The sequence below is a fragment of the Urocitellus parryii genome, chromosome X, assembly GCF_045843805.1.
Source record: "Urocitellus parryii isolate mUroPar1 chromosome X, mUroPar1.hap1, whole genome shotgun sequence".
NCBI lineage: Eukaryota > Metazoa > Chordata > Mammalia > Rodentia > Sciuridae > Urocitellus > Urocitellus parryii.
The window spans coordinates 129,630,278-129,653,737 of NC_135547.1; the positions used below are offsets into that span (position 1 = coordinate 129,630,278).

General features: G+C 40.1%; 1 pseudogene; it reads left to right on the forward strand.

Annotated features, from left to right (window-relative positions):
• The first annotated feature begins 2,338 nt into the window (after nucleotides 1-2,338).
• On the forward strand, nucleotides 2,339-17,751 carry LOC113177929 (olfactory receptor 2W3-like; annotated as a pseudogene).
• Nucleotides 17,752-23,460: the final 5,709 nt, after the last annotated feature.

Genomic DNA, 23,460 nt, shown 5'->3' on the forward strand with positions numbered 1-23,460 from the left:
AACTTCTGCTCTTTAAAATAGGTTGTAACACTTTCAACTTTTCATGTCCCTTTGAGCATCATGGAAAAACTCAGTGTAGACAAGCCTTGTATGTAGAAATGTAGTGGGACCTTCAGTTGATTCAGATCCAGTTGGACTTTTTCAGACTTGAAGAAATTTTTCTTTTATTTATTTATTTGTTTTGTTATGAGAGATTCAACCCAGAGATACTTAACCACTGAGCCAAATCACAGTTATATATATATATATATATATATATATATATATATATATATATAAAATTTTTTTTTTTTCAATTTTGAGACATGGTCTAATTGGATTGCTTAGGTCCTAAGTTGCTGAGGCTGGATTTGAACTTGTGTTCTCCTGCTTCCCCCTGATATAGTCGTGCAGTGCCTTCAGCAATCAACTTTTATTTTTGAGAAAATGATTGTAGGTGTGGAAAAGTGTGTGTTCCTTCATTTCTCCCCTGTCTATTCATAGTTAATGCAGTGCATCCTGGAGTAGGCATAAGGATGACATCAGCATGAAGACAAGAAAGCCTCATCTTTCTGGGTTAAATCTCTTATTATTAGATTTAATTATCCTGTTTTTAAGGTTTTTTTAAAAATTTGCATCTGTAGTCAACTCTCGAACATTATGGCATAATCGTATATATACTGTGCATACACTTGTGTGTAAAATCTTGTATGCAATATAGTTTATACATAGAAATATATGAAAAAAATAGAGTTTTCATTTTTCTATTTTCTTTAAGTATGTGTTCTCTCATTTAGTCTACTTTTTCCAATAAAGGACTCAGCAAATAAAAGATCTTTAAAACTCTGGTCTCATAATTAAAAAAACTTTTTTCCAGGCCCATGTTTAGTTCAGATATTTTCTCCTTAAATATTTCATGACTTTTATATATGTTGTGACAAAGGAAAAATTGTGAGAGGTTTTGGATATAATTCTTAGGGTCAGAGAATGGAGGAGGTGAGAAAAATTACATCATCAACATCATCAAGTCTGAAACCAATCCCTAGCCCTTTTTATTTTTTATTTTGGTAGAGGGCCTCACTGTGTTTCTGAGGCTTAGTTTAAAATTTCAATTCTTATGCTATAGGCATTGAGATTACAGACACATGCTACTATGTCCAGATCCTGTATGTTTCCTGAAAACCTGATCCCAGGTCTTTGCCATGGTGAGGCCATCTTACCTTACTGTGGAACCATGGTACACTGCCCTGAGGTTTCCCAGGTGTGTGCCACAGGGTGGGCAACTCTGCCTGAAGTGTGGAGCCCTTACACACTCTTCCCCTATCCTGGGTACCCTGCAAAGAAAAAAGAGCGTGGCTTCCAGCAGAGAACCTGGCTTCTCATCTGCTGTAAGAGTGAGATTTCAGTGATCCATATTGACCTGCCTTGTATCTCACCTCAGGGAAGACTCTGCATGTTACGCTGGTTGTGTTATACTTCCTGAAACATGCCACCATGATATGAACTGTATTCATGTCATCTATGAATGGCTGTGACTTATAATTTAAGGTTTCAGGGGCTGGGGATGTGGCTCAAGCGGTAGCGCGCTCGCCTGGCATGCGTGCGACCCGGGTTCGATCCTCAGCACCACATACCAACAAAGATGTTGTGTCCGCCGAGAACTAAAAAATAAATATTAAAAATTCTTTCTAAAAAAAAAAAAAAGGTTTCAGTTGTAGTCTCCAGATACTACAAATTATATTTTACCAAAAATGAGTCCATCAAGTGGGAAAAAGGATTGAGGATTGAATGATTTTTTATCTCTTGGTAATTTTTATTTGGATAGTGTGTTGAGAGCCACAGCCAAAGGGACCCCAACAAACTTCCAGCTGCCAGCAAACTTCCAGCTGCCAGTTGATGATTGGCTCACAGAGGCCCCAGCAAACTTCTAGCTGCCAACTGATTGGCTACTCAGTGGTGATGCTCATTGGTCTGTTTCCCCGCCTTTTCAGACCATGGAGCTGCTCGTTGGGGGACTTTTTTGGCTCTGCCCACGTGACCCAGCCCATCAGCCTCAAGAGCAGGAGGAGTGGGGGAGGTAGAGAGGCTTGTGGGAAGCTGGTGGTGGCAGTTGGGCTCTGAAGGTTTTCCTGAGGAGCTGTGTGGTTTGGTGTGTGTGTTCTAAAAATAAAGTTTGTATCTTTTGACAAGTGGCTCCTGCATTGTGCCCAGCCAGACTGCAGCAATAGTGCTTTTTTGGTGGTCCACATTAAGGCCATTTTTGCTTTGACTTGGAACAATTTGATAGCATATTGCTGGAACATGCATGAGAATTAAAAAAAATGGCTCCTGAATTCACCAATCTCTAGAGTAGAACCAAATGGCCTTTGGCGAGTGTCAGAAGATGCCTGTGGCTCTACTTCAGGTTCTACCTAAAGCGTTCAACCAGATCTCCATTGTACAGTACATGCTGTGGAGAAAGCAATTTCTGCTCAGGGTAAGGTTTTCACTGGACTGGACTGGGTTAAACCTCACCCACACTCTAGTATTCTAGTGTCTTGGATCTTGTGTGGACATAGATAAGAGTTTCTTACATACTTGTGTCCAAATATTAAATGTATCAAACATACTATAAAGATGGGGTGATTGTCACTGCTATCTATGTTACCAGCCTTTAGGGGTGCATCTCATACTGTTCATTTAGAAACAAATGGTCAAAAGACAGTGCTGTAGCACTTCTGTTTTCTATAAATGCAGCTTAAGCTACCAAATATGCACTTAGTCTTTAAAAAATAGTTTTGAAAGCTCCCCAGCAGTACTGAAAACTTTCATTCCACCTAATAAGACGTTTTGGCAATTGCCTACTTTGATATTTCTGATTAAATAGAAATATTGCATAGTGGTATGTAACCACTTGATGCAGTCAGAATTTTTATGTGATAAATCCATTTGCCGAAGGCAAGAGTTGCATGCTTGCTACTGCCCAGTGTGAAGCATATGAGTGAATGGAACTTTTCTGGGGTGGGGACATTCACTGTAAGTTAAGTTCTGGTGAGTACATCAGTGCAGAAATCAGACTTCTGGGAGGGCCATAGTATGTTCTGTCAGGATGTGCCTACCACTTCTGGGCAATAGTGTTGGGATATAGCTGGCAGGTGGATGGCCACCTTCTGATAGATTTAGGTGAGTAGCTGAGCCAGTAGGAAGAGAATTAAAAGATCCTTTGATTAAATGAGAATTAAAAGATCCTTGGCTATACTGATGACAAAATTTGGATGCCAAACCCCATTACAAGTAATCCCTTGGGCCTTGAGACACATTTTATTTCACACATGAATTTTCCCACAAAATTTCATAGTGAGACGCTTTTGTGGAATGAACTGGGATGAATCTAAAGAGATTTATTTCATGACATAGTGTCCTTGACATTTGGAAGACCTGCAGCAGACTTAAATTTAAATACTTGTTATAATTTTATGAATGATTGTAAAATTCTCAAAATGCTTTTCAATCACCAGGTGTAGTGGTACACAGCTGAAATCTTATTTTGTCAGTATGCTGAGAAGGAGGATTGTGATTTCAAAGCCAGCTTTCATAAATAGAGTTTCTAAGCAACTCAATGATTTGCATATAGATCAGGTTTTAATAAACTGATGAGTGGTTGGAACTGTCCATTATACCATTTTCTTCTTCAGATTCTCAGGCATGGTTTAGCAGTTCAAGAATGCTGTGAAATGTGCAAGTTCAATCAAAAAGCAAGTATTGGATTTAAAAAAATAATAATAATATTGCAAAGGCCATGAGGGACCGTTCCTTCTCTGGGAACTCTCAGAAATTAATGTGAATTGATCACAAATTATTGTAGTATCATGTGATTTTACATAGAATGTTTTTACTTGCTAATAACTTAGTTATTGCAACATCCTGATACCTGAGGTTCTCAATCTAATCTGTTCTTTTCATGTTGGTTTGAAATGGCACTTAAAGAATAATTTACTGTTCTCAATTTATTTTTACAAATTTTTAAAGTTCATACCATAATTAAATATCTATTGCTCCATAAATACTCAGGATTCTACCTAATTAAACAAAAAATACATTTGTCAATCCAAGTTTAAAATAACTGAAGTTCATTTAAAAGTTTTTGCTTTTATATTAGGTAAAGATATATATACTCATTGCAAACATTTTTGAGTGCATAATTTTGTGCTATTAAGAGCACTCACATTCATGTACAACAATCACTACCATGGATTATCTGAACACACTAAAACTCATGAAAAATCTTTCTTCCCTTCCCATAGTCCCAGGCAACCACCTCTCCAATTCTTGTCTCTGTTGACACCTGTGGCTTATTATTGACTGGTTTCTTTCACAAAGTATCTCTTCAGTGTTCATCATTATTGTAGTCTATGTCTATTTATATTTACATTTTTGTAACCCCAGATAGTTTATCATTGGGTATATGTATCACATTTTGTTTGTCATTCACCTGACAAAGAGAGTGATGTAGCACTCAGATACCTGTTTTATCATTTTGTTGTTGTTTCTTTGTATGCACATCAGTGGTGGAAAATGCTGAATCATTTATTAATTCAGCGATAATTTTTTTTGAGGAATCAGTGTATTTTCCCACAGTGACATCACTGTTTGAAATTGCCGCAGAGCCTTGCAAAGCTTTAAGTTACAACTCCTTGTCCAAATGCATTTTGTGATTAATTTTTGAATCACAGTTTTTGTAGTGGATGTGAAATGACTTCTCATTGTGGTTTTGACCTTTATTTCCCTGATGATGCACAGCATGTTGTAATGTTTCTATTATCCACTTACATATTCTACTTGGAGAAATTCAGACTTCAAGTTCTTTGCTAATTTTCTGCTTGCCTTTTTGATTCAGGTGTAGGTCTCCTTCATATTTGCATATTATTTCTAACCACATGTATGATTGTGAAAATATTTCTCCTCCTTTACAGGTACTGCTTTTCTCTTTCTTTGTAGTGTCCATTGATGCAAAAAAGGTTTTAATTTTGATAAAGTCCAACTGATATTTTGCATGTTATTTGTATTTTGGTGTCATATTCAAGAAGTCACTTCCTAGTACACTGCCAAATACAGTATTAGAAAAATTTCTCTTTTACTCTTTCATAGATAATGCTTCTCTTTGTCCTCCGTTCTCACACCCTGCCTACCATTTCGTGACTCAGAACTTGGAACCTGGCTCCTGGCCACATCACACTGCTTGGTGCTCACCCTCGTCCTACTCTCTCAAGTGCTCTATCCCTCCTGATTGCAAATGACATGTGGACTCCATCCTGCTAATTATTAATATTAGTTTTTTTTTCAGATGTTTTAGGATCTTGGACCCAAGAAGTATTTCTAATGAAAATACTTTCAATAGAACATTTCTCATTTATTGGTGATGTTTTTATGCTATTCTCATATAATAGCACAGATGTTTGATTTCTGAGAATTTTTTTTATTTTACAGTATAGAATCTATTATTATGTTTATACATATTTCTATGAAGGTCTGTAAGCATCCATTAGTTCTCTTTTATTATTTCTCTCTTTTCTGTTTTATTTATTTGTTTTTATGTGGTGCTGAGGATCGAAACCAGGGCCTCACATGTGCCAGGCCAGTGCTCTATCACTGAGCCCAGCCTCAGCCGCTCTTTTCTATTTTTTCTTAATGTCAATTATCTCATGCTGTTTCTTCTGGCTCATCTTCCTTTTGTTAGATTTTATCCAGTTTGTCCTATAAGATTTTATTTTATATTTTTGCCAGTCATTATGATTTATTTTCCAATAGACTTTTCTCTTCCTCTCTTAAAATTAAAAGGACATGGGCCTGGGATTGTGGCTCAGCAGAAGAGCATTCACCTAGCATGTGTGAGGCCCTGTGTTCAATCCTCAGCAGCATATAAATATGAATAAATAAAATAAAGGGAAAAATTAAACAGACATGGTTTTTTGATTTAATGACATCTGATTCTTCCCCAAAGTTGTGAAATTTGCTGTAAAGTGACCATTCTTTCAGTCAATTCCAACCTAGCAAATACACTTGTTTTTGGCTGTGTGATAGTGAGACTATTGTTTGTGTGTGTGTGTGTGTGTGTGTGTGTGAGTGTGGGTGTGTGTGCATGTATGTGCACACAAGATTAATTGTTTTCATCTCTAGGTTTCATTATGTGAGCTTTACTCAAGTCTGTTAAACTTCAACTCTAACATAATACATAAGCCGAAAAATCACAGAAATTTGGGGAGTACCTGTCAAAATTGTCCAATGATCCACTTCATGAAGAACAAAATTCTCTATACTCCTCTGATCTGAGTATTGTCAGGATGACAGCTCCTTTTTCCACTTAGGCAAATGAATGGTCTTCTGTCACATGTGTTTTTTTCTTTTATTGGTTGTTCAAAACTGTCACATGTTTTTTTGAAGGGCCCATAAATCTTTGGGTTTGGTGCATAAGCATCACAGAAGCACAAACACATAACACAAATGCTGTTTGTGAAGAGCTTGGGCACAGCTGGGAATCTGAAGTGAACATGGGGATAAATATCATATATGGGATTGAGATTCTACAACACTCTGGAGATTGGATGAAGACCAAAAGGAGACTAGATGGAGAAGAACAGTGAAAGCCAGAGTATGAATTTCCTGACCAAATATGTGAGGTCTTTGCAGTAACAATTCAGTATAAGTTTTAGAACAAAAAATAATGTTTTCTGACTTAAGATGTGCTGCACCTGGAAGTGCTGAGAAAGCACCACTTGAGAAGAAAAAAACCATATTTTCTTACAGTGAATAATAAAAGTGAAATTCTGGCAATAAATCTTAATGAATAGGGGGCTGGGGATGTGGCTCAAGCGGTAGTGCGCTCGCCTGGCATGCGTGAGGCCCGGGTTCGATCCTCAGCACCACATACAAACAAAGATGTGTCCGGAAACTAAAAAATAAATATTAAAAAATTCTCTCTCTTTAAAAAAAAATCTTAATGAATAAATATGGAAGAAATAGATTCCACTGTAAACATTTGTAAGTATTTTGTAATATGGACTTTTATTCAATGCATATATATAAATTCTTATGTCTCTGTTCTGGGAAAACAATTGCATATAATAATAATTTGTAAGTTCATTTATGGATATAAAACACATTCTACTGAAGTTAGAAAGACTTTATTGTTCTGTACATTTTGAAGTTTCTTACAAAACAATTTTGTCATAATTTAGCTCAGAAAATATTAATGTCTAAGGAAGAACTTGAGATTTCCTTTTCACAAAAGCATAAAACTGTTAATACATTTCAGATGTATACATTGAATGGATAACACACAGCCTGGTTTCACAAAGATATTTTCAAAATTGACTTAATCATCATTACTTAACATACTGATTCTTGTGGGTCACTTTATGGGGAACCATATTAAAGCTCTGTAGCATCTTATGATCAGTGTCAACTGATTTCATCTTGTTGCAATTGTTTCCATCATTAAGAGTTAGTCTTGTTGGGCACACTGTCACTCACATATACTTCCACAGGTCCAAGAGGCTGAGGGAGAAGGATTGCACCCTTACACAGCCTTATCACCTTAGTGATGCCCTGATCAACTTAGCAAGACCCATTGTCAAAATAAAAAACTAAGTGGTCTGGAAATGATCCTCAGTTGTTGTGCAATCCTGCTCAATCTCCAGTACAAAATAATAAAAAATATAAAAACAGATTTAGTGTTTTCTCTTTGTTTGCATTATTCTCATCTTCCTAATGACAATAATTGACAACCTATCCATGATCATTCTCATCCTCCTGGATATCCATCTCCTCCACATACTCCTCTATTCCCTGCTTAGTTGTCTGTCCCCCATTGATCTAAGTTACATCTCCACAAGTGTCCCCAAGATGGCTTTGGCTTTCCTATTTCACTGAATGTGGAGTTCAGTGTTTCTTCTTTCTTCATTAACAAGTGGAGACACACTATTCCTGATATCTGTGGCTTTTTTTAAATGTGTATTGAACTCAGGGGCACTCAGCCACTGAGCTACATCCACAGCCCAATTTTGTTTTATTTAGAGACAAGGTCTCACTGACTAGCTTAGCACTTCAATGTTGCTGAGGCTGACTTTGAACTGGTGATACTCCCATCTCAGCCTGTGCTTGTTAAGGTTAAAGCATCATCCCAGGGTTTCAGAAACTGACTTCCACACCATTCACAATCAAATCAAGCCTTTATTGAAACACACCAGTGGATACTGACCAGATAATAAAGCTGTTCCCTTGGTCAGCCCTGAACAAGTGCAATGGCACTCCTTATAAGCCTGAAAAACACAAAAGGGACCTTTTGGGGTCTAGCCAATGCAAGCAAGCCAGGTTACAGAAGCAGGGGAGTGCAGTCAGGTGGAAGGATGCTTAGCCAATCACAATTAGTCCAGTCACCCAGTTACAGAAACAGAGCCCTGTTACCCTGGTTACAGAAACAATACCCCATTAGGTTGTTCTGTGTTTTTTGTTTTAAGAGACAGAGAGAGAGAGAGAGAGAATTTTTTAATATTTATTTTTTAGTTTTTGGTGGACACAACATCTTTATTTTATTTTTATGTGGTGCTGAGGATTGAACCCAAAGCTCTTGCATGCCAGGTGAGCACATTACCTTTTGAGCCATATCTCCAGCCCAAGTTCTCTGTTCTTAAAGGTTTCTATAGCAAAAGGAAAAGAACATCTTGCCCTGTCATGACCCTTACAGTTGGCATGGTGTTTTACAAAATGGAGTTAAAAAACAAGATGGAGTCACTCTTGCTTTACTATCACATGCTCACACCACATATGCACTCTATATCTCTTGCTGCTGATTCAGGGCCATCAATCATTTTCTCTGCAATATTTGCACCATGCTGGCTTTGGCTTGAATAAACATCTAGGTCCAAAAGCACATGGTGTTTGTGAGCACCACCCTTTACCTTAGGTTTGAACTAACTGGAATCACTTCTTCCTGTGGTCAATTCTTTCTTGATCCCTGCTTCATATATTCATGGCAGGAAAGAAGGCCTACTCTATACGGAGCATCCACTTCACTGTGGTAACTTTCTGCTAAGCACACTTTGCTAACTCTTACCCAGAGCCAAGATCCCTCTGGTCTTCAGCAGAGGGCAAAATTTTGACTGTCTCTCATATCACCCTCACTCCAATGCTCAACTCCATCTTCTACAGCCTGAGAAACAAGGAGGGGTAGGAACCTGAACAGACAGACTCAGTGGATCTGTTTTATGTAGTGCATATAAACTTTCTGCCTCTTTTACCAGGACTTAGCTGCAAGTCCATTCAGCAATATGTAGTAAATGAAAAAGTTTATTTCGTACCAAGAGTTTAGAGACTAAAATCAATCTAGAATATAAATACACTGCTGTGGTCTTTATAAAATTGTCTTATAAATATGTGTAATTTGAAATAAGACTTTAATTGTGCATTTTCCACTAAATATAAATGTGTTTATTTTCTGCTAATTTACTATCAATAAGAAGATTTTTTTCTTGGTCTTATTGAAACAAGATTGGAAATTGTCTACCTGGATGGGCACTTAGAATAAAATTTTATTCAATTTTTCTTCTTATATTTTTCTATTTATTATTTGTGCAAATTCAAAACAAAATAATCATTTTTCTGAATAATAACTCTAATCAAAAGCAGTAAATTTTGTATACTCTTCCTCTCATAAATCTAATCATTATCAGTTATTTTTCTGTTAATTTCAGAAAATTATTATAGGATTCAGCAGAGAACTCATTTGGAATATTGAAGTCTTTGTTCTAAATATCACATGTCAAATTAATGCTACTTTATATGGGCTGATTCCTAAGGAAATAAACATCAGTGAGGACTGGGAAGTTCAAGCAGAGATCAAGGGTGAGGACTGGTGAGTCATGTGTAGAGAATCAGATGTGACTGCGTTACTATTACTGTCCTTGATGGAGTTTGCCTGCAAACAGGATATTCTGTCCAGATATAGAAAGGCAACAGCGGACATGCTTGCAAACGAGGTGTCTGCTGACCTTGGGAGAACTTGCCTTCAAACGGGATGTTCTGCCAAGTGGGCTAGGAGGGCGCTGAGAAAAAATTTTTTTCTGTTCTAAACAAAGAGCAGAGCTCAGCATACTCCAGGCCGAGAGTAGATTAGCCATGAGAAGCGGGTCACTTCTGATTAGAAAGTAAAACTTCTGTGTGCCATGTTTAATTAGCTGAAAGACCTGATTTATTGAAGTTGGAAGGCTGCCTTTTTTGTTCACAATACTATAAAAAGATTGCTTGTACACAATAAAGGACTTTTTTTCTGCTGCTGCTTTGCTTGCTCTGCTTCTTCTTCTTCTTTGTTTTCCCATGCTGACCTGCAAGTGAATTACTGCAACATCATGAGGTGTACAAGCCAGGGTTCAGTCTAATGAGTGGAGTTAGGAATATGAAGCACTTTTTGTCATCCTCCTCACCCACCACACAGAATCCATTGACTTCCCACATGGCCCTTATTCCTAGTGAATCCCACAATGTCTGCCAAATGAGGGTTTACTTTTTTACTTGTCACATCTCATTGAGTGACTGAAATGGGTTATGGAAAGCAGTGATGCACCAAGAGTTTCAGTCATACTTAGCACATATTACAAGATGACGTTAATAATATTTCAACTTGAGAAAGAATTTCAGCTTATTTTACTAAGTTTTTTCAGAATATTTCTAACTGAAAATGATTTGGTATAATTTTTTCATAAGAATTATATGAATCTGCAAAATTTACAATTCTCAAGAAGTAATTTATGTTCCAATACTATGTAACTCTTGCTGGAAATGAATTTTGTATCATTCAGGGTTTAAACATTTAAAAAAGAATAAATAAACACACACACACATACATACAACACACACATTTTGGGGCAGTATTGAGTACCCAAACCACAGACATGCACCTATAAGGCAAATTTCCCACCCTAAGTTATACTCTTATTTAAATTTAAATACAAAATGTATCTACAGCATTCAAAAGATTCTCACAGTATTTCTAACTTGTAAAATTTATACAAAAAATTGAATGTGTGCATGCTTCAGCCTAGCTATGTTTTACATCTTATCTTGAATTACAAAGTACACTTAATTTTTGCCACAGTCTTGGCTGGGCACAAGATCATGAGCCACCACACACCTTGTAGATTCAAACAGCAATTCTTTATTCCCAAACTCACACCGGCCCTGCACAAACACGTTCTGGGGAAATCCAAGTTCTGCTGCCCTCCTAGTTCTGCCCGCACAATTCACATCCCAAAATACTTTCTTAATTCCAGGAGAACTCAACTGGAACTTAGGCAGCAGGAATGCCCTATTCACAGCAGCAATAATCTTAAACCTGGAACTTCCCTAAAACCAGATTGTCTTAAACCGGGAAAGCCTTAAACTTGTCTTAAACCGGGAACGCCCTAAACCCAAGGAGCAGGATACTTTCTCAAACCTGAAGGATACACCTTAAACCTGGATCCACCCTGGTCCTTGAGCAGGATCACCTTTCTCAAACACACATGCAAGGTCACAGCAGATTTCCAAGGCAAGTCCATTTAACATGGGGTACGCTGGCAAGGAAATTTCGATGCATCATTCCTACTTGGCAATGGCCCTCAGCAAATTTTTTCTTTAGTTTTAATGATTTCTACTCTTAATGGTTCATCTGTCTCTTTACAGTAGCATTTTGAAGCCAAATCTTACTTAGTTTTTATCTCCAAAATCTTCCAATAAACTTTAAATTTTATTTCCATATCTCAATCTGTGAATATTCATCTCATGGGAAGAGTGCTCCCATCCTTAGAATTCAAAATGTCTGATCTCAATACATTCCTGTTAGGTGTTCTTGCAATGATCATGAGAGCACTTCTATTTAGTTATAAGTACCTAGTGAAGCATAATACCTAAGTTCCCAAGAACATTCTTTCTTTCATATGAGATGGTAAACCTGTTGCAGATTCCACAGGGAAGTGTTCTGAAACAAGAGAGAAAACTAGCTTCTCACATTGGCTACTTCCACTGCCAATTCCACCAGAGCTTCATATCTCTCCTGAGCAAATGTTTGACTTCTCTGTTACATCTGCTGCTGCTGCCATAACTTATGTATCTGAACTCAGTCCATCCTTTGGTCCCTTGGCAACAAGGAACCATGAGTTTGTCCAAGAAGTGTGTTTGCACCATGTGAGAAGGACAAAATAATATCTCTGTGTACAAAGCTGTACATAGAGCAAATGTACTAACTGCTAACTGAACTCTGTAATAATGCTATCCCCTGCGAAGATCCTCAGCCTTCATGCATGCTCAGATATAAAATGATGACTAGACCAACACAGCAAAGCATACATAGCCTTGAAGCTCTCACAGGGCCCTCCTGGGATTGGAACTCTGTGAATGTGCAGAGGTCTGTGCACCAAGGCAGCCCTGGGAAGGAGAGTACAAGGGGCTAGGAGGTAAAATACAGAATTCAGATGTGAAAATGGATGGGAATGTGCTATGGGGGGAATGTCTGTTCTCTCCAAAACTCATGTATCACAATCATCACCTTGTGTTGATGGTTTTAAGAGGTAAAACTTGGGGAAAGTGACTCTCATGTCATGAATGTAGGGACTCTTCAATTGAATCAGGACCTTTGAAAAATGGTTCCTAGTGAGTTTGTTCACCCTCCACCAAGTGAAGACACAGAAGAAGGCACCATGTTAAACAAGAATGCAGCCCTCACCAGACACTGAATCTGAAGGAATAGGTTTACATTTTATATACACTTTCTACCTGAAGGTATCTTGATATTGCAGATTGAATGAAAAGGCCCTGAAGGATACTGTATTAATCAGAGGTGCTGAGTGCAGGCCCTGACCTCATTCCTACTGCAAATGGTGGAGGCAATCAGAACCCTGGTGCACTGTTTTTTCATAACCCATCTCTTTGGGGAACATTTGCATCTCTCTGAACTTAGTTTGCTTGAAAGCAACTGTCAGCACTGTGCCCATAATATCAGTAATGGCACCACTGAAACAACATGCAGACTGAACTCTTCTAATACCCACTTAAGTTAGACCTCAGATGCCAGAAGAAAAACAAACAACTCTATCAGCAATTTTCCCAGGAGGTCATAGGATCAGCCTGGTGTCTTTAAGACTCTGTGTTTTGTTCTTAGCATCTTTTTATGAAACTGCCAACAATTTTTAATGATTTGGGCAGATTTATCTCCAAAATTTATGAGGCTTTGGTATGAGGTGTCTCCTACGAAGCTCTTTCATGAAAAAAGATTCTTATAAACCAATGAAAATGTTTGAAGATGGAATGAAGCACACAATTGTGAACAGTTCATTATAGCAAATGGATTAAAAACATCAATGAAGAGAGAATTATTTTCTAAAATGCTTCTATAAAATGCAAAAGTTGCCCTGCTAAATGATGAAGCTGGAGTTTCAGCACCAGTCACACATTAAATATACAGTAACTCATGGTCAAGAAATATAGAAAAAAAAGTTCAACCTATCTAACAATTAGAGATATGCAAATTAAAACTACCTTGCCATTCCATCTCACTCCAGTCAGGAGAGCAATTACCAGGAATACAAGTAACAGTTAATATTGGTGAGAATGTGGGGAAAAGATTCACTCATACATTGCTGGTGGGACTGCAGACTGGTGCAACCATTCTGGAAACGAGTGTGAAGATTCCTCAGAAAACTTGGAAGAGAAACACCATTTGACCCAATTATTTCACTCCTCAATTTATAACTAAAAGGAATTAAAATCAGCAAACTACAGTAGCTCAGTCATATCAATGTTTATAGCAGCTCAATTCATGGTAGCTCTTGTGCCCTCCAGAGATGAATAAATAAAGAAAATGTCACACACACCCACACACACACACACACACACACACACACACACACACACGGGAGGGTAGGGAGGAAAAAATAAAAGTCTATTGGATTAGACAAAGGGAAATTATGGGAAGGGAGGGAGAGGGCATAGAAAGGAGAGTAGACTGAATGGGACAAAATGTTTCTATGTTAATATATGACTACAGACCAGGGTAACTTTACATCATGTACAACCAAAAGCCTGGTTCCTAATCAGTTATGCCCCATGCATGTATAATATGTCAAAATGTACTCTAGTGTCACATATATCAAAAAAGAACACATTTTAAAAAATGAAAAAAAAAACCCAATACACTCATGAAGCACACATAGATGCAAATACTGAAATTACTAAATTTCTCAGGGCAACATGAAAAAAAGGAAATTTTGATGATCTTGGGAGAGAAAAAGATGTCTTAGAAATTGTACTGAAGGAACAATCAGAAACATTCATTTTAATTTTTATTTAATTTTAATTTTCTGGCATGAAGTATAAACCTTATGGGCACTTAACCACTGATCCACATGCCCAGCTCTTCTTTCTATTTGATTTAGAATAAGGTCAAATGTATGCTATGAGGTTATGTAGGCAATAGTAGCAGAAAGGGAAATAGAACAGAGAGCAAGGACAGAGGGACAGCTGGGCAGCAGCACTGAGGGGGTCACTCCAAGGAGGTGCTACCGCAGCCCTCAGGCTCTGGAACATTCTGCACAGACTGAGGAGCAGGTTCCACCCTTGAGGGAGCCTGCTGGGGTCATCAGGGCAGCAGAAGAGACAAGAGGGCTCCTGAAGCTCAGGCCCCCTGGCAAGTGTGTAGGGAGGAATGAGGACTCAACTCTGTCTGGATCAAGGGAGAGGCCAGTGGGTGTGGCATGAGGCCAGGTCCCCTTCTGGAGCTCCCACAGTGGGCTCAGGTTGAGCAGAGAGCTGAGAGGAGGAGCGCAGGGTGGAGAGTGGACAATGGTGAATGAGAACAGCTGGGGCTTCCATGGCTTTAGCAAAATACCCCAAACAACTAGGAACCCTTGAGGCCTGGGCACATCAGCACAACTGAGTGCTGTTTAGGGACAAGCTGGGACCTACTGAATCATCTATCTAACCCCTGGCTCAGGGGCTGTGGCATAGTAGGCTCTCAGCAGATCTGCTGAGTAACTGGACCAAGCACTAGCCTCTGAAGGAAATTAGTACCATGGATGTCAGGGGCAGCAGGCACCATGGCCCTAAGTGCTGGATCTGCCCTCTGTACCAGCACCCTCCCTGCAACCAGCTCCCTAAACTCCTAGATCACTAGGAGAGGGATTTCTAGAAAAAAAAAACAGAATTCACAGCTCAGGGTGGACTCGGGGCCAGCTGCCCAGCGTGTGGGGGTCAGGGCACCCCAGGAGGCTGTCTCCTGCGCAGTCAGCACAATGCAATGGCTTCGCTTGGTAAAGCTGTGGGACGAACGGGAGGCAGTCAGTGTCCGCGTCCAGCGGTGCTCACGGGTCCCACTGTCCCATGGTCTACAGAAGCAAGAATTGCTCCTTCCCCCCGTCCAAGCTCTGGGGCGGGCACATCACAGGTTTAAGTGGGTGTTATTTGAAGTTGTCCCCCTCAGACTCAGAGTCTGAGCCATGACTTAATGGAGTACAACTATATGACTACTGTTTACTTCCCAGGTTGGAAATTGCATAAGATAATGGTGAATGTGTTACCACAGAAAATGTCTCATTTTTATATTATTTTAACTTGATTTTATGGTAGATTTTTTAATATTTTATCTGACATCAGAATGATATCGATGCTGGGTGAGGAGGGTGAGGGGCTCCCTAGGGTTGAGGAACAAGGGTGCTCCTCTGAGCACTTCTCTGCCTCCTCCAGGTGAAGTTCAATGTGCAGGGTGCATTTGGGGGGGGGTATTTGCTAGGTCAGTTCCTCTCCACTATGAGGGGAGAGTCACAGGTGTCAGGACTTGCCACAGTCCGGCTGCAGCAAAATAACCGGGGGGTGACGAGCAACTTGTGTAGATTGATACAGCAGGAGTGGGAGCCGTTTATTGTAGGACAGGAGGGGTATATATACATTCCACACAGCTTATCTTAATTAGCATAAACTAGATACAGCAGTCAACCAATAAGGAATCTCCACATTTAATGGCTCCTTGGCGTTACTTCACAAACCACTCCCTCTGGCAAAATGCCAGGTGCCATCCAGACTTGTTTACAGACTCTAACAAGGATTGTTGGTGCTCCCAGGAGCCTGTGTTTCCTTTTGGGAGTCCGAAGCCTGAGCAGGTAACCTCTACACACGTACCAGAGGCTTAGAATCCTGTCCCCATTGTTTAATTGAGGAGGACACATGTCTCCCACCACAGGGGTGGCTGAGGTCATGGCACAGTGCCAGGCTTTCTGATTTCCTCTCCTGCAGGGATGATGCCTGCTGCAGTTTTGCTTTGGTTTCCATTTCTCTTCTTTACAACTGGCACAATGCATGGTCTCTGTTGGTGGAAATGTTGATACATTTTAAAGTTTTAATAAGTATTTTGTATATTTTATATTAGTAAGTGATAAAATGTCATAATAACTGCACAGATGTTATGCATTCATGACATCCTAGATTTGTGTTAAAAATTTACATATTTAGTCACATGTTTTGTCTTTGATTTTATCAAATGGTTGCAAATCTCTAAGCATTTTAATTTACTAAAAAATATTTCTGTATGAGTGTGCCCTTGTATTTGAAACCCATGATGTTGAAAGATCAGCTGCATATGGTGTTTTCTAAATTTCATCAGGTGGTTGTTTGGAGTCTTCTTTTGTGCCTCTGATTTTGAAAGGAGCTCAGAAACTTGTGGCTTGTGAGAGAAGCAAAGGTTGGAACTTGGCACATGTGGGTCTTGCCTCTCTGGAATGACAGAGTACCAGGTGTGAATAAAGATGAAGATGTCAGCCACATTTCCTGTGTGCAGACCACCTCTGCCTCTCTACAGATGACATTTCCTTAGCACATGGGTGCCTGTTCCTTTTTCTGGAAGTTGGAGATAATAATAATAACCATAGCAGAGCCTCCACACCACTGTTTATTTATTGTGAGTAAATAAACCCATATTGTGCTTCTTTAAGTCTGGCTAGGATCCATACTCCAGCATCAGCCATTGTCATTACTGGTGTTGACACCTCTCCTCAAGTGCAGTAGAGATGGGTGAGAACAGTGGTTACACCCCAGGGCCACTTCCTCCTCCTGGGTTTTTCTGACTACCCTCTACCTTGAAAGGGTCCCCTTTGTGGTCATCCTGGTAGCCTACCTGCTGACTCTACTGGGCCACACACCATCATCCTGTTGTCGCAGCTGAATCCCCACCTCCACACACCTGTGTATTTCTTGCCCATCTCCCCGTCCTTCCTGGACCTCAGCTTCACCACCAGCTCCATCCCCAGCTGCTCCACAACCTGAGCAGCCATGACACTCAGCCATGGAGGTTGCAAAGTCCAGCAACTCCTGTTCCTGGGCCTTCCTGGAGTGGAGTGCCTGCTGGTGGCCATCATGGCCTATGACAGGTTTGTGGCCATCTGCAAGTTTCTGCACTATATGACTATTATGCAGCCACAACTCTGCCTGGTCTTACCTTGGCTCTGTGGTGGCCAACTCTTTGATCATATCCCCAATGACTTTGCACAACAAGGTGAACCACTTCCTGTCCTGTGTGAGATGCCCACCTGGATCCGCTTGGCCTACATCAGCCCTGCTGTGGGGGGCATCGCCTTCATCCTGGCCATGGGCATCTTGCTCTCTCCCTTGGTCTTCATCTTGGTCTTCTATGGCCACATCATCAGAGCTGTGTTCAGATTCCAGTCATCCTCAGGAAGACAGAAAATCTTCAACCCCTGTTTTTGCCAACTGTCCTAGCTGGTGACCTAATGCTGGGTTCACAAAATCTGACTCTTCCAATAACTCAACAAAACAAAAAAAGAAAGCATTCATCCATACAGAAGAACCATTTTCAATATTCCAGAGATGGCTCTGTGACATTAAGGATCCTTGGAAAGTGAGGGAACTGCTGGTCTTCTTTAAATGCATATAGGGAATACACAAGGCTAGGTTTTAATGGAACATTCAATCACAAAAAGGGCAAAAGAGTAGGATTACAATAGAGCAGTTGAGTGTGCCTCAACCTATTGGGTGACTACACCTGAAGAAACGTTTTGCTATCCAGGCTGGGACAACACCCCAAGTCACTACAAAATGTAGTGATTGGTTAGAGCCTGTTGCTTCAGGACTGGAAGGTGTGATTATTCAGATTGGCTTCCCCCATTTATATATATATTAAAAAGGCAACTGAGGAATTGTATCTTTCAGCCACCGGATTCTTGGACCAAGGTCATCATGCCCTACTATTGAAACACAAAAAGAATTAGTAGAATACATTATTTCAGTAACATAACTTTAGAAGATCCAGGTTATTATTATTACTCTATCACACTCATCAGAAGATTCTTAATATTTTTTTCCATTTTATTGAGAAGCATTGTGTTTGGCCATAGTAACATAGACATATTTATTTAGCATGGCATTTAAGCCTTTCCACAAACCATAGAGAAGAGCGCTAATTTGCAATATTCATTACAGTGGATTATAGAGCATTTTAACTTAGTTTCAATCCTTCTATCTGCACTTATCTGTAAATTATTAAGAAAATCTACATGTTGTAAATTGAGACATAGCCATAAAGCCTGTAATTGTAGGGAAAAGGAATAATATAAAGTAGTCACTTTAAGGATCATGAGAACAGAAGCTGGACTAGGTCTGGTTAATTGGCATGCATCTGTTTCAAACCTGAACATTAACTTCAGCATTTTATAGTTCTGAAATTCATCTGGCAATAACTAGTGTATAATAAGTTGTGTTCATACAAGCTACAGGATATTCGTCATCCTTTCTCTTAATTCTCACATTTAAGGAGTCTATTAGGTCTGTCAGTGAAGTAAATAATCTGAAGGTTGAAGACAAATATCAAAACATCCTTTTGAGTGCCATCTCACTGAGGGTTAGTGTATTACCAATCAACCTCCAGGTGTTATGGCATCCTTGTATAATCATCTTTGTCAAGTCTGGGAGACCACTCTAACATATGCTCATTATTTCTAGACATTTTATGTTGCACTGGCAAGATATCTGCACAATTGGTCCACTTAGGAAAGGTGCCAATTTCTATTGTAGAATGATTAGGGCAACAATACCTTCTTGGATCTGTTATGTAAATAACTGGCCTGTATAGGAAAAATCTGTTTTAATTATCTTTCTGACAACTGTGCAGATATATAGTCTTAATTCCTGAAGACCAGAATAATTTGCTGGTTTAGTTTTCTTATATGCTGTCCTTTTCTGTAAAGATACTTGCAGAGAATCTGTTTACCATAGGATCAACATATAAGTATAATTGACCATTATAAGCCATACAATTGATCTAGTTACATGGGTGGACTTTTCCAGTCCACACTGCAAAGCATATTAAAGATGGACCTGAGAAATGGGTCCATAGGACTTTGGTCATAATTTTTACTTACCTGACAAGCCTGTGAAGCTTCAGGGCTCTAAATTTTGCAGCTGATAATTTTCCTTTCTGTGTCAGGCTTTTCAATCATTATCATGATGACAGGTGTAACCTCTCCTGCAAAATCTGATTACTTTACTAAACATATTCAGTAGAAGTAAGACTCTCAGCATCACAGTTAAGAAAATTTTTTAAAAACTTTTTGAGATCTAGTGCATCCTATGTGGTTCTTTTCCCCCCTTTTCTTTATTTAATAAAATTGAGTAAAGGCCTGGCATCAGCCATAGTATCATCAGCTAAGTTATAACCAAAAGTACAAGTATTTAAATACTAAGAAAAGATTTGTCATCATTAATTTTGACAAAAGTTATTTAAAGGGTCTATGACAAAAAGGAAATTCATTTTGTATCTGATGTAAGATTTAATTTTACTTTAATAGAATTACCAAAAATAAATAGAGTAAGTTGTATATAAAATTTGTACCTTGAATTTAGTTCTAGATAAACTTAAATAGTTATTGTAATTTGGAATGAAGTAAGACAAGTTTTATAACTTAGGAGTGGCGATCCTTCTTAGGGGCATGAGGAAAATATAAACATCTATCTTAAATACAAAGTCCATATGTTAAATAAGCCTAGAGTAGATTTTTTGGTTTTTACCATTAATTAAAAAAATGAAATAGAGAAATTAATAGTCTTTTTCCTATGAACACATTAAGTCCTATATCCCCCTCTTCTGGAAATTTCTAAAATTTCTAAAGAACCTCTCTGTCTCTTGCCAAATCTGCCAAAGGCCCAATCCCAACATAAAACTTTACCACTTGCCTTCCCAGTCCATGAATCTTGAGGCCATTTGCCTGCATCTGACTGGCAGATGGACTTCACCCACATGCCTACAGTAAGAAGATTGAAATATCTTCTGGTCTTTCTGTGAGGAGCTGCCCATCTGGCAATGAGTTAACTGGAGCTGCCTGCTCCTGCAGGGCTCCTTTAAGGACATGTGCCTGTTTAGTCAGGTCAGTGCCTTGAGGAACATAGCTCTGATTCTCAATATAGCTCTTCCTTGTAATGTTCTCTTGATAATGGGATGTTATTCTGTCCTTGGGAAACTTGCCGGTACATTGTAAGGGGTTCATAAGAAAACTATTCTTTGCTGTGTTTCTGTTTATGATATCTTAAAATACCATGTGGTGCACAAATGTTCTTTAGTGTGAAAGCTGTATAAATGTGCAGCACGGCTGAATAAAGTTGCAGTTGCTTCACCTTAAAGTGTGGCTTCTGTCCTTCCACTCCCCAAGCCTCTTTTACAGGACTACGTGGTGTCTAGCGCGCCACATCTTTCTAGAAACCTTCAGCAGCTGGACAGAGGCGAATAAGAGGGCCCAAGCAGTAGCTGACACCTTAATAGAAAAAAAAAAAAAAAATCATTCCCCATTTGGGGTCACCTTGCTCACCACAGACTGATAATGGCCTGGAATTTACATTTCAAATCTCCCAAATTATTTCAAAGGCCCTAAACATTCCTGGGCACTTTTACATTCCCCATCTTCAGTTGTCTGGAAAGGTGGAACAAACTAACCCCTAAAATCAACCTTGACGAAGCTGTCAATAGAATTACATTTAGACAGGCTTAAACTCCTCCCTCGGGCCCCACCAGGGTTGCACCCCTGCTCTTGTCAGACAGAGGAGGCCATTTCCCCCTCGAGCTAATGTCAGGTGTCCCCAGGCTCCCTCCTACTCTAGCTCACCTACCCCCACCTCCCACCTTATCTAAAGAGCCCTCTCTTACACTCTTTCCCATGAGCCCGTGTTGACCAACTGCTGCCCAGTCCCCAGGCCTCATGCTCTTCTCTGACTCCGGGAGCCTGACTCCTCTTCTCTCCCCCCACACCTCCTCCTCTTTACTAACCTCAAAATGGAAGGGACCATTCAGGGTTATCTTACCTACCCCTCTGTGCCCGAACTCGAGGGCATTCCACACTGGATTCACAACTCCCATCTCAAACTGTTCACCTCATCTCACTCTATGGCAACCCCCTCGATCTTTGGCATCTCCAAAATTTGGCTTTTCAACCTTCCAAGGTTTCTAGCGGATTCCTGATGGAGGCTCTTGTCAGACAGAGTAGGCCAGGCTACTGCAAAGGACAAAAAAAAAAAAGGATGGCTCTTCCCCCCCTTCCCCCCTTTGTACTTACCCTCTAGCCAGACCCAGTGTCTCCTAAACCAAATCTAGCTAATTTCCCAGAGTGTCCTAGGGCTTGCTCTTCCCAGGGTTCATTTGCTGCCTATAGCCATGTCCCAGAGGAATGCTATGGTGAGCCAACCCTCTGCAAATGAGATCAGGCTAGGTATTGAACCAGGACAGTCAAATTTTAAAGCTAGACTATCTCAATGTCCCTATCCAGATCAAGTCACTCTCAAGACATATTGCTAGACTTTCCAGACTGACTTGGGAATGTCACATGGGGGTGGGGTGCAGGATCCGTCTCACTAGGAACACCTTTTTACTGAGCTGCCCCAAGTACTTCCTAATATGTTCTTCCACACAAGGTGACCGAGCCCTAAATCTATCAATCAGATGGGAATCCTGATGTAAGGACAGTTTCTTAATTCAGATAGTTAACACCACTCACCATCTGCTAAACCTTACTAAGTCTTCCTGGCCCAGGGGTGTTGGATGTGCCTAAAGGCTGGTTTTTCTCATTGAATAGCAGGTCCTCTAGGCCTGAACAGCTCATTGGTTCTCCATGAGACCTCCACAGACTCCACTGACATTTCACCTGAGCTTTCAGGAGCACCCCTCTTCCAATCTGTCCAGTAGGTTTTAACTCATAGGGGAATATGTCCTCTTGCAGAAATGTCAATGTGGACAGATCATCTCATACACAGTGTCTCAAACACTGCTCACCAGTCCCCAAGGCCTCCTTCCTGGGCAGGACAGCTATATATTGTTGCCTGCCCCCTAGAAGGAAGGGTCTATGTGCTTTAGTTCTCTTATTGCCATCTACAGTCATTGTCTCAGGGAATGGGGGAGTCCCTAACCCTCTGATGAGTCATATGAGCCCTTGACACAATTGGTTATTTAATTTTTTCCTTTAGTATCTGCTTTGGGGATACAGCAGGCCCAGCCTCAGGAACACTGGGAATAACCATGTTCATTACCTATGTCCCTCAGCTCCCCTATCAGCTAACAGGGGACATCCAACAGGTAGCCAAGTCTATACTAATCCTCCAGAATCAATTGGACTCCTTAGCCACTTTTGTCAAACAAAACCGCCATGGACTGGACCTACTAACTGCAGAGAGAAGAGACTTCTGCCTATACCTACAGAGGGAGTGGTGTTTTTATGTCAACCAGTCAGGGGTAGTAAAGGACAGGATCAAACAGCTCCAAGAGCAGCTAGATAAGGGGAGACAGCATCTAGGACAACAGTCCCCTGGGGAGCATTCAGTCATGTATGGCCTTGGCTCCTCCCCCCCAGAGAACCCCTATTATCCTCTGTTTCTCCTAATAGGACCATGCCTGTTCAATTGCCTACAGACAAGATCAGAAAAAGAAACTCACCAATCAGCCAGTCAACCAACTACTTCTCCTTCAAGACTCCAAGCCCTGATGCCCAAGACCAAGACCTACGACTCATGGTCAAGTCCTCTGGCTCCAGAGACTCAGCCCCACCTAAAATCCTACCTCATCCCTTTAGAGGAGTGAGATTCTTTGCCCCTAATCAGCAGAAACAAGCAACAGAAGAAAGACCATTGTCCTCACCCCTAGTATGTATAAAAACAAAAAGGGAGAAATGTTGGCATCAGATCCACCATTTTAGGAGGAGCCATTTTATCTGCAGACCCTGAGGCAATGCTGCTTAGCCTCCCTTAAGAACATGTGCCTGCTAAAGGGTTGTCCTCACTCCAGCAGATGACAGAACCCCTAAGCATGCTGGTGACATTCCTCTTGCAGGCTATAAAGCTGCCCTGTGAGTGCCCACAGGCTGCTGCTCTTCTCAAAGGTACAATCTTTTTGGTTTGCTCCAGGCTCTGCCCATAAATTGTGAGAGACCAACCTTG